This window comes from Archocentrus centrarchus, chromosome 12 (assembly GCF_007364275.1).
Source record: "Archocentrus centrarchus isolate MPI-CPG fArcCen1 chromosome 12, fArcCen1, whole genome shotgun sequence".
Taxonomy (NCBI): Eukaryota; Metazoa; Chordata; class Actinopteri; order Cichliformes; family Cichlidae; genus Archocentrus; species Archocentrus centrarchus.
In genome coordinates, this window is record NC_044357.1 from 17664774 (window position 1) to 17679742 (window position 14969).

Consider the following 14969-nt stretch of genomic DNA (forward strand, 5'->3'; position numbering starts at 1 on the left):
GACACAACAGCCACTGCATTACTCAAAGACAAGTATGTGGATGATAAAAAGCTGCAGCTGGACAGTATCTGTCCTTTAAGCCAGTGTGTACAGTTTTAATATTTACACACTAACTAGAAGCCACTGAAGATACTCTAGGAAAAAAAATCAGCCAGAAATGATGAATGTGTTATTATAGCGTTACTCCATATTAGAGCACACAGATACATCCTGTGCATATACTGTTGACAAGTGGGTTTTAGGACTGCTTACACATTCATTTATCTTTGCATGTCTTTTGTCACAATGGTAAAAATGTTGTATTTACTGTAGTTATGCTTCAGCTTTTACATATTCAGTCTTATTGAAATGTTCATAGTAATATACACAGTGTTGGTTTCACATCACATGAAAAAGATCCCTGGTTCAAGACCTCGAAAAGACACAAACCCAGCCTCAGGGATACTCCAGCCTGTACCAAGCCTGAATAAATGGGAAGACTGCATCCAGCATAAAATCTCAAACATGTGTATCCATTTGCTGTGACGACCTCTTGGGAAATAAGGGAGCAGTATAAAGTACCTTAGTGTAGACACCTTTAAGAATCAGCTGATTGGGGCAGCAATCCTTTGCTTTGAATCACTGTTAATGTATGCATCAGCCCTTATGTACATCACCTGGTAAAAACAGATGGGAAAAAAGGAAAGTATAGCAAATTTTTGAAAAAATTGTCAGACCAAATGTTTCAGCATCTAAAAAATATACAATTTATGACTAGTCAGAGCTTAAGTCTGGCGTGTCTGAGAGCTTCAGTTCAACCTGGATTTATACCAATTACCTCATTACATTGGCTGCTCACACTGTCATTACAAATCATTCTTCCTTACTAATAATACATTATATGTTTCTTTCTTCTCATGTTCTTTCCCCTTCTGTGTTTTTAACTTTCTCCTTGTCCCATGAAGTGCTGCCCCCTTCCCTCCTCCTTCAGCCCCTTCATTCTGGCGTCAGACATGCTGGTCTGTCGTTGACGGAGACAACAGCATCATTGTTCTTCTGCATCGCAATGAAGACGCGATGACCTCACTGCACAGCTAGCCTAGCCCCGCCTACCCCCCCCAATTCCAGCCCAGACGTAATGGCCTCCAGATGTGGAACCAGAGCCAGGAAGATACACACACACACACACACAGACATGCAAATGCACACATGCGCACACAAATGCAACAACATGCAAAGCAAGAGTAGGTGGCAGAGGGAATGAGCAAATATGGACAAGGAAAGTAAGTCAGAAAATTGTTTGTGTGTGTGTGTGTGTGTGTGTGTGTGTGTGTGTGTGTGTGTGTGTGTGTGTGTGTGTGTGCATTGTTAATGGGGCTTTTGCCTGTCTCTCCTGAGCTCAGTACTCCCACACTTTAGTTCTCCCCAAAATAACTAAAGGCACACATCTGGTACAGACTACAAACTATTAGTTATTATATGTGTGTTTGAGAAAGTGGAAGAGAAAGAGGGTGTGGAGGGAGCAAAAGCAACTCAAACAGACATATTTCTAGCAACGAGACTGCCAGACCTTGATCTCATTCATATTTTATACATCACTTAGGGAAGCCAAGCTCGGTTTGTGTGTCACAAACTGTTTGTCTGTCTGCCCGTCTGCATTTAAAACACATGAAATTATTATTTTGTTTCAATCTCATTTTCACCTTTTCTCCATTAATTTAAAAAGGCTAATTCTGCACTTTCAGCTATAGATGTAATTATAAAACTAAGCATTTATAAAGGGCAGTTTAGGAAAGAAAAGCCTGTGAAGGATGTACTTTTGTAAATCACTAGTTTTCAGTAGTTCATTATACGTCTTTGCTTTACTTGCTGATCTCACCGGCTGCACTTCAGTAATTTAGTATTGCTGCAGCCTTGCCTGAATCAGCTCTATCAACTTTTCTTCACTACTCAAATCAGAATGTCAAAGCAGTTAATAAGCTATGCTGCATATACACAGTAGAAGCATGCATGTGTATTACCCACAAGCATAAAGATGAATATAGTTCTCACTGGCCTCAGAGCTGAATGGCAGTTTGGGTATCATTTAAATACTCATAAAGAGCTACATACAATCTACAGTACATTTCTGTTCAACTGAAAAGTGAGATTATGATGAAGGAAACTAGTAATTAGAGTCTGAATCTTGTGACAATTTACACTGAGAGAGGAGAGTGCACGTAGATGCCAATGTATGCTATTTTAGTCACTGCATGCATCCATAAAAGCTGCTATATAGTTGAGCTGCAGATGGGAAGTCAGAGGTCTTGGCCTTGAAAAACTCCCAACCTCAGCATGTTCTTATGGCTCGCTCTTTCTCCAAATGTCTAACTGTATTCTACATGTCTCATCTTCAGGCACTTCTTATTTTTAACAGCAAATTGATGCGTACAAGGAAGGCATGTTAAATCTAATTGCAAAACTGTTTTATTTTCAGGCCTTAAGTGAGGGTTGATGCACTGGAAAGGAAAATGCAGGACCTTCTACATTTTCATGGGCACACAAAGTACATATTCGGTGCAATATATTCAAAATATATTATGTAGTAAGTAAGTTATTACATGTATTTTCACAGACAGAAGACAGAAATCACAAGGTGCTTCACATCAAATAAAACCAACAAAACAAAGACACAAAACTGAGAATAAAGTCAAAGTTAAAATAAAGTAAAATACCACACAAATGCCACTTGAAAAAGCTGAGTCTTCAGCTGCTTTTTGAAGCACTCCACTGAGCTCACAGATCAGAGGTTGGAGGGCAGAGAGTTCCACAGTGTGGGGCAATAACTGCAAATGCTGTGTCACCTTTAGTTTTAGTTTGGATTTTGGGATGGATAACAGGCTCTGATTAGACGACCTGATAGCCCTGCTGGTGACATATAGCTGCAAAATTTCACTAATGTAGGTAGGTGATTCACCACACAGCGCCCTGAAGGGGGGTCAGAACTTTAAATTGAATTCTGAATTTAATGGGGAACCAGTGCTGGGAGCTCAACAGAGGTATGATGTGGGAGCGCTTGGAGGATCTGGTCAAGAGCTTTGCAGCAGTGTTTTGTACAAGTTGCAGATGTTCCAGGGAGGCAAGTCAAGATTTAGTTACAACAGTCCAGGCAAGATGAAATAAAAGCATGAATAACAATCTCCATCTCAGATTTAGTTTCTCAATTGACAAAAACAGAATCCAACCAAAGCTTTGACATGCAAATCCAGTGACAGTTCCCCATCAAAGTCACTCCAGGGTTTCTGTCAGTTCATTTAATAGAGGGAGAGAGCGAACCCAGATTTCCAATGAGCTGAGGGTTGAGGCTGACTGGGGCAAAAATAAGAACTTCAGTTTTATCCTCATTCAACTGGAGAAAGTTACCTGACATCCAGGATTTTATGCAGTCCAAATTAATTTGTAGGATTATAAACTTTAGGCTAGGTTTAATTCTAGGTTCAAAAGTGTTGCAAAGCTGAGTATCATCAGTATAACAGTGATAAAAGAAACCATTAAACAAAACCATCAAACAAAGCTAATGTAAAGGAAACAAATACAACAGAAATAAAGCAGGGCATAGAGAGAAAGGCTCCAAAAGAGGACGACTGATGATGACTATACCAGATATACCCACCTCAGCCTCTGGATCAACACATTGTGATCAATAGTATGGGAGGCTGAACTTAGATCCAGATCCAGCACTAGATTCACCTGTATCCCTGCACATCAACAAGACATCTGAGACACTGAGGAGTGCAGATTCAGTAGAGTGGGCTCTACAAAAACCAGATTGAAATGTATCCTTTTTTTTAATTATTATTTTTCTAATCTTTCTGCTCTGGGTAAATCATTCACACAAACCTTTTGGCAGCAACAACACATCATTATTATTTGAAACATTATTAGAAACATTTTTATCTTGCTGTGTTTCCTGTAAAATTGGATCAGTGTATCCAGTCAATATTTGTGCATCTTCCCTTTAAGACTTCCCAGTATATGCAATAAAAAGCAGCCGAGAATGGGCCATCTGCCACTGTGGCATCTGCACTGTACATGACCACAAATACTACCTCGTCTTTCTGCTGAATCAGTGGACAACCCAGAGAGAGTGCAGGGTACATGGTGATTAAACTGAGCCCACAGCACAGAGGAAAGCACAGATAGGGTGTGATAAACTGGCTGAATCACAACAGCACTGTTTCATTTTTCTAATTACAGCATTAACTATTGATGCACCAGCGTGTCTGCTTCATGCCTCACTGCATCTTGTTTGCCTGCCTTATCATGGGTGTGGTTCTGACAGAGGACGCAAGAAAAAAAAAAATTAAATAAATAAATTTAAAAAATCACTTAAACCTATCAGTCAAAGTGTCTGACGACTGCAGATCGAAGATCTCAGCCTGCAGTTAGCTGCAGTAAGCCTAGCTGGGTGCCACTCAAACCAAATCACACATTACTGATTTGCTATTCTGCTACAACTGGACATTTTTTTTTTTTAAGTTTTAATTTCAAAGCAAAGTTGCACAATCTGTGTGATCAGTGCACAACATGCAAAACAGACCCTCCACAAGGACACATTGTAACTGTACAAAAACACAAAAAACCTAAATGAATATTGAAAAGGCAATCTGATGAACTGATAAGCACCTACATCACCTAACATCTACCATTAGTAACAGAAACAAAACCACATGTGAGATCACATTACATGCTAGACCACAGACTGACCACTAACCACACTGATATACTGTAATTTAATATCCACTGACCAGCCATTATATTACATGTTTTTCTTTTTTACATTTTTAACACAATGAGCATCTTTAGTTTATCATATATCAAGACACTTACTTACTGAATACGTACGCTGCTAACATGAGATTACGCTTTCATTGTTTGAATAGCACTGTTATTGTCAATACCATGAAGACCACAAGAAAAGGTGTTCCTTTACTTAAATCATCCACATAAGAACCTCAGCACTCTTTGAGATTTATTGCATTGCATTTCTTTACAGAAATAAAAAAAAATGTTCTCACAACAAGAGGCTAAGATCCCAGTGTCCTGTTCTTACTACAGAACACAAACTGTACAGAAAAGATGGAAAAAAGGCACCATGATTTCACCCACTGGTAAATGCAGTCCAATTGTGAAGCCTTGAGCTGTCATAATTTTTACTGTTTTGAAACAGGACTGATGAGTAACAGGAGGATCTGATTGACTGAACACTAATAGGGTCTTTACCCACAATACATAGTGCCTTGAGGCGACTGTTGTGATTTGGCACTATATAAATAAAATAAAATTGAATTGAATCAATAGGGTATTGAAAACAGACAGCTTAAAAGATGGACGTAGTCACCATGACCAGAGCCATTGATTGCACCAAAACTGAAGCACAAATTTTTATTGGATGGTCTGCATCACACAGCAAGTCACGTGAATAGTGCGATTATTCCATTAAAAGTGCTCCAAAAGCAGTCAAAGCAGCTTCTAAATCTAGTATGAAGATATATGAGTGATAAAAATATTCCCTCTTCAGAGTTATTTGCAGGGAAATTGGCCATAGAGGCCAAAGAGTGTTTTTTTTTTTTGTTGTTTTTCTGCCACTCTGTGAGTAAGCTTTTAAATGCTGCAAAGTTGGGCAATTTAATGTGGTAGTCTACGGGGACTGACTTGCTTTTGGAGCCCAGTGGCACCAAGAGGAACTGCAGTTTTTGGCACTTCAGTGCTTGCTTAATTTTTCAGGTCTGTAGATTGTCCCTTGGTGCTGACTTGTCAACTTGCCCACAAAGTAGGCCCACCCTAAAGCACCTGCTTTATCTTCCTTTCTGACTATAAAGGAGACCATGATTTACAAAATGAACATCATGCTACATTCAGTAAGACCTTAAACTAGTGACTGAGTTATTGAAGTATTTACTGAGGTCACAGAGTAAGGGAGCTGAGGGCCATTCTCCCATAGACAACTTCATATTTGAAATCAGCATAGAAAATAGAAAAAAGTACTTTTCAACAGAAAGAAACCAGATTTAAGGCATTTACACATCAACTTTACTTTACCTAGAAGCTACGTCCATCTTCATATACAGTCTATACCTTTGGTCTGAGAACTCTGTGCTCGGGGGAATGGGCTTGAAAGTCCGCACAACTCATACCAACATACAGCAGTATTATAGACAAAGGCTGCTGGTGTGAAGAACTCTAACAGCCATGTCATTTAATGGTTAAAAGTCTATAAACTGGTGCAAATTAAAAGTAACACTTACTCTTTTGAACAAAGATCAAATCTAACGAGACTATGCACTGAGAGTTATAGCTACAGAATGAGTGTCTTACATTGGTGGGCTATTGTGTGAGTTAGGTCAGGTATATCATGACCTGCTCCCCTGCTGGTCTTCTGTATTGGCAGGGAATCTTTCTGGCAGTTTAATTTTAAATAAATAAATGTCTGGTTTTTGGATAGTTTTGTTTGCTGGGTGCAATTTATTTGTGCAGCCCTCATATGTTTACCTACAATACCTATGATCCAGAACATCATCCAAGTGTTAGTCCTATTTTAAAAATTTAAATGCTTTGTCTTCTTCTGGTGTTCCAGTCAAGAAGCTAGACACTTTGCTGACTACAGTCATGATTTCAAGAACCACTACAAGAGTCTGTCTTTCCACTTCAATCTTGTGGCATGAATATTGACAAACCACTTTCACTGCTTTCTATTCCTAATTTTTATTTCTTCAACTGTAATGTGAACAGGCAGAAATACTGCAAGTATACCAAAACTGAAGCTGGAAACAAATTGCAAACACCTGATAATATTACTCTATCATGTCTTGACATAAAAGGTTATGTTTGGGCCCACATTCCTCATTAAAATTACCGGTTTTACAACTGCTTGCTTCATTTCAGCCTGATTTTCATGCTGTGTTGATAAAATGACTGGAAATTTCACCAAGTGGCTTTTTATTTCATTATCTTTTTGTTTTTCCACTGATCTCTTTCTTGTGTGTAAAAAAAAAAGAAGAAGATATACATATAAACACACTCACACAGAGACACAGAGAGACACAAAAATTACACACAGGAAGAAGGGGTCTGCAGCATGGCGGACTGTGCTGACACAGAAAAGCTGGACCAAGCCTGCAGCCTCCACATTGACAATGCAAAAACTTAACATATTGCACACACACACATACCCATGCACATGCACACATACTATATGTACCATGCATGACAGAACATGAAGGGGATAGAGGAAAAAGAGCAAAAATGAGTGCAAGACTGATTTTCTACAAAGACAAGCTGAAGACACAAAAGAGTGTGGCACAAAGGAAAACAGGGCGAGAGTGTAGCATCATATGGCTGATGTGCTTTGAGGTGAGATATCTGCGGCGGGAGTGCGAGGGCAAGTGAAGAGAAAAGAGGCAGAGTGAGATGAAGAGAGGGAGGAGTGTACACGGTGTGCCGCGTGTCTCCTCTCCAGTCATGACTGAGCAGCAGCCTCACCATGACGGAGCCCCCGTTCCCATGACAACCCCGGCTGTCAGATGGAGGGAAGAACAGAGGAGGGATACAGGCAGGGAGAGGAGTGATGGAGAGAGGCAGAAATATAAAGATGAAGATGGTTTACTTACGGGGCTTTTGCTGTGCCGTTCCGCTGCAAAGGTGTGTCTGACATGGCTGCAACACCCGCTTCTTGCACGCCCTTTTCCTTTTTTCTCCTTCCTCGTCCTCTTCTCCCACTCCTGTCCTCTAGTGTCCTTTTGACAGACTTATGTCCTCCTCTCCTCTCTCTTCCTCCTCACCTCCTCCTCCTCCCTCCTTGCCTCTGTATCTTCTCCTCCTCCTCCTCCTCTCCTCCTCCTCTTCCTCCTCCTTCTTTCCTTCTGCCTTTTTGGTGTGTGTTCTTTATACACCAGGATTTGTCAGAGCAGCTGCTGCTGCCGCTCCTGCATCACCCTGCTCTGCTAGCAGGAGGGAATGGGTGCAAGCACGTATGTGTGTGAGGGAGAGAGTGAGAAGGACATATAGACAGAGAGAGAGAGAAGGAGAGAGAGAGAGGGAGAATTAAGTCAAAGGATACATTATAGGAGGGAGCGATGAAAGAAAGGAAGAATTGTTACATAGAAATATAGAGAGATGACAGCAGGTATAGAGTAGAGAGTGTGGCAAGAGGCGGCAGAGAAAGAATGGCTTTAGGGAGTTAAAGGATAATGAAAGGAGTGGCCAACCTGCTTCACTCACTACCTCCTGCAAGCAACCTTTCCCCTCTGAGGATGAGGAGGGATTTCTTTAAAGAGGCAGATAGACACTCTTTTGTAAATGTGAAAAAGATTTCAGAAATAGAAGATCTGGAATAGATAAGACTGACTGGACTGACTGGAATGGTCAGTGATTAAAAAAAAAAAAGAAAAAAAAAGAAAAAAAGAAAATCCTCAGTGTGAAAACAGCTGAGGACCAAACCTTGCTACACCATCCAAAGCTAAGTTTCAACACTGATTTGACCGTGACAGCTGGCTTCATATAGAGTTTAGCATTAGGACATGTCATCAAGAAAACACATTATCTTACACTTAATGATCACTTTATTAGTTATACCTTGCTAGTACTGGGTTGGAACTGTCTTAATTCTTCATGGCACAGATTCAACAAGGCACTGGAAACATTCATCAGACATTTTGCTCCATATTGAGATGATAGCATCACACAGCTGATGCAGATTTGTCAATTGTACATCTACAGTATGATCTGAATTTCAAGTTCCATCACATCCCAAAGGTGCTCCATTGGATTGAGATCTGGTCACTGTGGAGGCCATTTGAGTAGAATGTTCAAAAAAGCAGTTTGAGATGATTTGACATGGTGCATCATCCTGCTGGAAGCAGCCATCAGAAGATGGGTACACTGTGGTCATAAAACACGGCAGGATGGATCTATGCTTTCATGTTATTTCGTGTTATTTATGAGAATGTTTGACCCCACCATCCAAATTTTGCAGCAGAAATCAAGACTCATCAGGCCAGGTACCCTTTTTCCAGTCATGTATTGTCCTGTTTTTGTGAGTCAGTGAAATCTGTTGTCTCAATTTCTTGTTCTTAGCTGACAGGAGTGGCACCCAGTGTGGTCTTCTGCTGCTGGAGCCCATCTCTCAACAAGGTTTGACATGCTCTTCTGCATACTTGGCATTCCTATCAGCTCAAAGCAATCTGGACATTCTCCTCTGTTGACTTTACCAAGGTATTTTCTCCCTAACAACTACTGCTCAGACCATGAAAAAAAAAAAAAAAAAGAATAAAGCAGAGCCAGAAGTAGGTGCAGGGATCTTTTTTTTTTTTTTTTTTTTGTGACTGCTTAAAGATTATTATAGAATTTTTGCCTGGTGCCACAACACTATCTATCCCAGCTTTAATATGAAACTCCCAATGATTAGACATGTAATGACTACAGTTGGCAGATTGCAGTTGTTTCCTTTCAGATTTCAGGAGAACCACAGCTCAGTGAAAGATAAATGTCCATAATAATCACCCATATTTCTCTCTAAAATAACTGACCATAACAAAAATGTAATGTGTTCATTAATCTGTCTTTCACTGTAATAGGTTTCAATCATATATGCCTGGCAGCAGTTTGATGTGTCTAATTTCAGATATCTCAGAATAGTACCACAAACAAACTGAACACACAAAGAGTATCATGCATCACACATTGAATTGACACAACATTTTTTAGAGGCATCCCAGATTAAAGTGGTTCGTGGCTTTTTGCATGTCATCAAATAGTTTAAACAGAGCTTTTCTTTTGTAAACCTTCCAATGTTTACATGACTATGATTTGCTACTGTAAGTGCAGGGTAGTGAGTGTTGTTTAGTCTATGGGAACTTTTGTCAGATATTTAGCCAAACAGGAAGCTCAGCTGTCTTTTTATGGGCTCTATAACCTACTTGATGAGCACTTAGTAACAGTGATAGGAGGGCAGAGGGAAAAACAGAATCTTATCTTTCTGGTTTTGCCTGTGTCCGTCTTTTAATGTTTAACATTCTCCTTGAACACCATGTAACTCAGTGTGACATCTTTCCTTTTTCCTCCTGTGATCAACCAATCTTTTCTTCCCCACTGACAGTAATGAGGACATGAGCACATTTACAATATAATACAGTACAATAGATTAGACCCTGAAGTTAAATTAGTCAGTCTAACTTTATATATTTTCTGTCTTTTTATTCTGAAATAAAAACTCAGTTAGGGGTAATAACATGATAGACAGGATACATGGAATGATGGGTCTAATTTGGTCAAAATTTTTCCCATGATTGGCATCTTTTAGGATCAGTAGAATTTTGTCACTCGTCTATTCCAGAATTTCACCAGCTAAGTGTAGCCCATGTTTAAGCCAATCAATATGCACTCACTTCATTAAGTACATCTCTTCAACTGCTCCTTAATGAAAATATCTAATCAACCAATCCCACTGGCAGTAACTCAATGCGTTAAGGCATGCAGACGTTTTTATGACAACCTGCTGAATTTCAAACCAAGTGTCAGAATGGGGAAGAAAGGTGATTTAAGTGACTTTGAACACGGCATGGTTGGTGCCAGACAGGCTGGTCTGAATATTTTAGAAACTGCTGATCTACTGGAATTTTCCCACACAACCATCACTAGGGTTTACAGAGAATAAGAAAAAGAAAATGACCATGAGTGGCAGTTCTCTGGGTGAAAACCTGTTGTTGATTGTCAGAGAATAGAAGAGAATGGCCAGACTGATAGAAAAGAGCTGACAGGAAGGCAGCTGTAACTCAAATAACTGCTGGTTACAGCCAACGCATGAAGAAGAGCATTACATATCAAATGTTGAAGCACACAACTACAACAGCAATGGACTACACCACGCCACCTCTGTCAGCTAAGAACAGAAAACTGAGACTACAATTCACAAAAGCTCACCAAAATTGGACAAGTGATGATTGGTGAGCATTGCCTTAAGCTTCGAATTCTCTTGCAGCATTCAGGTGGTAAGGCCAGAATTAGCATGGAATTATGGCTTCATCCTGCCTTGTATCAACAGTTCAGGCTGGTAGTGTAATGGTGTACAGCTAAACATTGTTTAAACACCACAGCCTACCTGAGTATTGTTGCTGACCATGTCCATCCCTTTATGATGACAGTGTACCCATTTTCTGATGGCTGCTTCCAACAGCATACTGTATTATCACGTCACAAAGCTCAAATCATCTCAAACTGGTTGCTTGAACATGATGATGAGTTTCCTGTACTCAAATGGCCTCCACAGTCACCAGAGTTCAATGTAGCAGAGCACCTTTGGAATGTGGTGGAATGAGAGTCGTAGCATGGAGGTTCAGCTGAAAAATCTGCAGCAGCTGTGTGACGCTCTCGTGTCAATATGGAGCAAAATCTCTGAGGAATGTTTCCAGCACCTTGTTGAGTTTGTGCCTTAAAGAATTAAAACAGTTCTTAATGCAAAATGGTCCAGCTCGGTACTAGCACGGTGTACCCAGTGAAGAGGCCGGTGAGTGTTTGAGATCATATTTTTTATTCTGCAGTCCCAGACTTATATAGAGGCTTTGTTGATACAAATAGGCCATTTGTCATGTTTATGCTAAAACAGGGTTATACCTTGCTATACCTTGGTGTGAAATTACTGGTGCACAGCATATGGTCTTTTGTTGTACGTGTTATATTTTCACAGTTGTTTTTGTGTTTCATACTATGCCAACATGCTCAGCACAGTGGTGCAGTGGGTTAGTATGGATGCCTCACAGCACACAGGGTCTGGGTTTGAAACTGTTGGTTGGCTGGGATCGTTCTCATATTACAAAATTTACAAATGGTAAGATTGATGGAGCTAAATAAGTTGTTTTTCATGATGGCTCAACATTGCTAACAAATGTACTTGATCTTAAGTCTTTCACTGTGCCACACGAAGGGCTGGTCACAGATCATTTCCCTGGCTCAAGGACAAAGTGAATATCACATTTCTTAAAACACTGACATGTTTTACATTCCTGGTTGTCACGCTTTTGTTATCACTTGTATGGTTTCTTTTCAACCTATTTGCTTCCTTGCTGCTCTCTCTTTGTCTGTGTCCCTTCCAATCAGTTTGTGTTGAGTCCATGGTTATCATGTTGCTTGGTATGTCAGCTATTTAGAGGCTGCTCTTCAGGTTTAGGTAGTGACCTTAAATGGGCATCACACTTGCACTGGCCACCCTCTCTTGCACATACCAACACTCACTCCCACCCTGCAGATTGTGTGTTACTAGTGTGTCTTTGGTTATTTATATTGTTGAGTATAGGCAGTATATCACAATGGTAAACTACAGATTTCAAAATATGCCATTAATAAATCTAAATTATCCTCATGGGCTTAATTCTTCTCTTCTCTAATATAGAAGAAATACTGATGGGATTTGTCTGAATAACAATTGCAGGAGAAGTTGTATTTTCCAAAACCAAAACAGAACAAAACAAAATCAAAAAGCAAAGCAAAACAAAACAAACAAACAAACAAACAAACAAACAAATATAGACCCTAAAATATAAATAGATAAAATGAAATAGGACCTAGAACTGAGCCTTGTGGTATTCCACAGAATCTGGGCGCAGAAGTAGAGGATCTTGTAATGAAGGCAGATCTGTTTCTAAGGGGGGGAACTCCCTGATTTCTGAGTGCCAACAGCATGTGTAGGGCTGACTGAACAGACTTTGACATCTTAAAAATAAATCACTGTCACCCTGAGATGAGCATTCTGCTCTGAGGTGGATCTCAACACTTGGCCAGAATTTGCCCAGGGTGCAGAAAACCTGCTCATTGAAAGAGATGGGTCGAAAGAACAGACTGATTCAGTTTAGGACTTTAGTTTTAAAGCAAGGAGAGACTTATGGCTGTAGTTACCGATCATGTAAAATATCACAATACCAATTTCTAGTAATTTATTAACTTCACTAGACTAGATGATATGTCTATGGGATATATGCGAATTTACAATTGCCAAATAATTTGTATCAACAAAGAGACAGAACTATGTAATATTCAAAGAAGATTGAGGAGCATGCGTCTAACTGTTTATGGGTGGATGGTGAGTACTGAGATGACATGGTTTTCATTTTTTAATAATCTTTGGAAATATTCAAACTTTTAAATACAGTTTGAGGCTGTGTTTATTATACTAATTACAACTCTGCATCTATTTATGCATTTGAAAATCCCATCTAAAAAAAGATTTGTCTCTCCTTGCATTGGCTCATTTTTTGACATTTACCAAGACTATTAGAGTCTACAACATGGGATTTTTAAAAATATTTTCACTCTGCTTCCATGCATTTCTGATGTAATGAGTTGTGGCTTTAAATGGGGGCTGTGACTTCACATTTTCTGCCTTTCAAAGACTGAGTAAAGAATATTGGTGTAGGAAAAACTGAATATCATCAGTTATTGTTTTGTGCCCAGGCCCCAAGTCAATTATGTTGGGGTTTAGTAGTGTTTAATAAATCTTACAATCATACTGCATATGTAACCCAGGATGACGATTGAAGCATGATCATTGCAGAATACATTTAAATTATGAAGTCTGCTGCCATCTTATGGATTTATGAAGCCATTAAAACTACTGCCTCATTCATAAAGGGTACCAGAGTGGGTAGCTCCACATATCTGGCAGATTTTTCCATTAGATGCCCTTCCTTATACAACCCCCAAGGGATTTGTGTCTCATCCTAGGAATGAACCAAGGATCTCTCACCTTGTTAGGTGAATTTGTAAAAAAAAAAAAAAAAAAACTACAGCATGGAATCACTATTTATAAAGCCTTTAGAAAATTTCTAGTGGTAATTGATGATAGAGACAGATGGGTGTAAATACAAATGGACCTGAAAATCATGAACATGGGATTTATTTTTTTAAGAATCAGATTTTTTAGAATATGATAAGGTATGTGTGATTATACTCTAGCACAGACTATTTACTTATAGTGCTAGTGTACAAATGAAAGCAAATGATTGTGATTATTATGTGGCCAATGAAATATTTACTGAAACAATAGATGTAATGAGACATTATTTATATTGTAGTAAAGTATATAATATTCCAAAGATGCAGGATGTAGTGTTAAAAGAGAATTTGTGAAATAGAAATATAAAATTTTGTGTTCTTTTAGACTAAAATTAGATTCCAAAGGTTATTTGTGATTATGCTAGAATCTGAATATTTTTATGTGTGTAATGATGAAGATGACACCAAACCAGTAAAATATATATTCTTTCCAGATAAAATGATAAATAACAAAGTGACTATCACTGGACTTGCACTTCCTTGAAACATCCAGTAGAGGACACTGGCTGTCAGACTTGAAGGTGGAAGAATGTCAATGATTTCCTACTTTAGAGATTAAGTTTCAATTAAATTTTTTTAGAGATTAATTGTAACTTAGCCGTAGCCACGATCTCTTTTGATATTTGTTGTTAGGAGGTTATGTTTGTGTGCGTGTCATTCTGTCTGTAAACATGATAGGTTGAAAAGTTTTAAATGAATTCTGCTAAAACTTTTTAGGGATGTATGAGTCATGCTAACAGTTTTATTAAAACCTGGCTTATATCCACCTTTGATTGCATTGACAACATTTAGGAAATTACACTGGCATATGGGGATTTGAACTATTATATTATCGTTTGCATCCAAATAGTCTGTCACAATTGACCTCTGACCTCAGTGTTACAGTTCACATCTGCCTTTCTTTCAAGTTGACCCCAAAATGCATTATATCTTTAAAGAAAGAGAATGAGTTGCCTAGTCAGTGAGAAATATACTGCAGTATATTAGATAATATTATATAATAAGCTCAAGTGATTCGTGTCCATTGAGTTACAGATCACTACCTATTATCCATTACGTACTCCTACATAAAGTTAGTGTAATCAAAGTAAACATCTGTCATGCTGCCCTTATCTGATTTTTAACGG